The 2500-nt window shown below is 43.9% G+C and overlaps 1 protein-coding gene across 1 annotated transcript in view; it reads left to right on the forward strand.

Moving 5' to 3' along the window:
* LOC134087016 (uncharacterized) overlaps window positions 1-2500 on the forward strand; it is a 31951-nt gene that overhangs the window by 6953 nt on the left and 22498 nt on the right. The window lies entirely within an intron of this gene.

The following is a 2500-nucleotide window of genomic DNA, read 5'->3' on the forward strand; positions in this document are numbered from 1 at the left end:
TGAACCTATTGTCATTGTCATGTGTATTATGAAATAATAGTCACACCTACAAAGGCCTGACAGACCTATCACATAAACCCTGGATTAGCAAATATGGGATCCAAGTTAAGTAAGACATACAGTTTGTGCTGACCCTTCTTGTAGACAGCCTCTGTGTCATAGTTACAGTCCAGTATGTTGTCAATTTAAACACCCAGGTATTTGTAGGATGATATTTATGCAGGGGATAGGAATACTGTACCACTGAATCAGTCAATACTAGTACTATAGTACTCCAGTATAGGAGGAAGAGGCATGATGGAAGTGGAGGGATGAGTATGGTAAGTGCATAGCCACATACAAGACAAGGTGGTTGCTCCTGCACCATATCACAAAGTGGTCCAACAGTTGCCTTTACTCTGCCTCCCCACCATCACTGACACACCCCACAACTGCTGAATAACCTGAGAACCTCTGCAGGTGACATGACTCAGAGTTATACTGGAAGGCTGAGGTGTAATGTGAAGAAGAAAGGACACAGCATACTCCCCTGTAGTGTTCCTACACCACTGACCATTTGCCCAGACACACAGCCTTTCAGTTGCACAACCTGGGGTCTATCCATTATGCACTTAATAATCCATGAGGTTGTGGAGGTGTCTCACAGTGCTGCTAGTCCTGTCCAGGTGAGAGTGTGTTCTGCGGAGCAGGTAGATTGTGGCATAACACCCACCCCTGGTCAGTATGTGAACTGTAATGGGTCCAAGTAGTTGGTCATCTATGATCTCAAGAGGGCCAAGACCAGTCTCTTTAGTACCTTCATGATGTACAATGTTAAGACAAGCAGTCTATAGTCATTGAGGGCAGATGGAAAAGGTATTTCTCGGGACTAGAACAAGGCAACATGTCCTCTACAGTATAAGCACCCTCCCCTGGCTAAAAAGGTGCTGTAGAATACCGCCAAGCTTCACCTGGCCCATGGATACAGACAAACATGTTAGAGCAGGGGTGTCAAACTGATTTTCACCGAGGGCCACATCAGCACAATGGTTGCCCTAAAAGGGCCAGACGTAACTTCTAAAATTTGCAGCACCAGCCGCAAAATCTTAAGCATCGGTAAAACTTCTAAAATCGAGAAGAGCAAAAGGTATCAGCATGACATGTTATTTTTTTTTATCATTGTTATGTTTTGTAAAAACAAAACAAAAACCACTGTCAGTTCCATACAGTTTGACTTTTCAATGAGGGTCACTGGTCAGTCAGGAAGAGATCATGCCATGGATTTTTTTTCTTTTCTTTTTTTTTTTCATATTTCTGAGTTTGTAGATTCGAGTATATTCATTGCACAAGTGAAATACCAGTAACGAAATGCAGTTTTACATCTAGCCAGTGATGCAAACGAGTAGGCTAACTGACATGTCAAAAAGTGCATCCATATGAAATGTGTCACTAGCCTACAACGTTCCATACACATACAGTAGAAGCAAACAGTCCCGGTGGACTTTTCCCAGGTTTTTTAAAGTTGAAAGGTGTTGTGTGGATTCTACGTTGTTAGTTTTAAACTGAAATGAAAATGCAAAGCAACAGGCCGATAACTACAAACGTCTAGCCTACCTCTGCTTGCCTGATCTGAATGCACCTCTTCTCGGTCGGAATAGGCTTACTTTCGCTTTCGACTAAACAATCACTTGCGCGATTAGCAAGGATTTGAAGCTGGATTTTTTGGATAATAGGACTGCACACAATTATACATGCTTTTTAAACGTAGACGTAAACGTATCATGTAGTTTACAACTACCAATTGAAATCAAAGTAACTTACATCGATTCCCCTCTCAAAGAAGCACACGCACTTCAAACAATCATGCGTTTCACAGGCAGGCTACACCGAGCGCGTAATTTAGGCGCTCTGTTCGCTAAAATAGTAGAATACTGGTCTATTTTGTTTTCACACGTACGCAGTGCTATCACATCTAATGTAGCCAGTTCCACTGATCATAGAGGAAGGTGGTTGATGTTGCCTCCCTTTCAGTCTCACATGCATGCATTGTATTGCAGTGTATTGGCTATACGCTAAAACTGTATCGGACCTCATAACCTCTCGCGGGCCACATACTGTATCAGACCCTTTAAGCTCTCGCGGGCCAAATGAAAGGACGTGGCGGGCCGCATCTGGCCCGCGGGCCTTGAGTTTGACACCTATGTGTTAGAGAGATGGAGGGGGATGGGTATGATGTTGGCTCAGCCTGACCAGGTGATGTCCATGGTGGGAGGGATGGAGGGATATGGGGAGAGGCAGTGATCTTAAGCTACAACCACTGAAGTGGCTTGCAAGAGAACATAGGGTGCCTCTCAACCTCTCTCCTCGATGCTCGGTCCTCCAGGGTTGTTCCCACTGATCTATAACTTACACTGGATAGACTATCCCATTATTGCTGCCCCATCATTTTTTATCTAGATCGGTGGGAACGAGGACCGAGGAAGGAAGTGTATAAAGATGTATAAAAAGATGAATGAGAGAG

Source organism: Sardina pilchardus, chromosome 7, assembly GCF_963854185.1.
Source record: "Sardina pilchardus chromosome 7, fSarPil1.1, whole genome shotgun sequence".
In the NCBI taxonomy this organism is placed as follows: Eukaryota; Metazoa; Chordata; class Actinopteri; order Clupeiformes; family Clupeidae; genus Sardina; species Sardina pilchardus.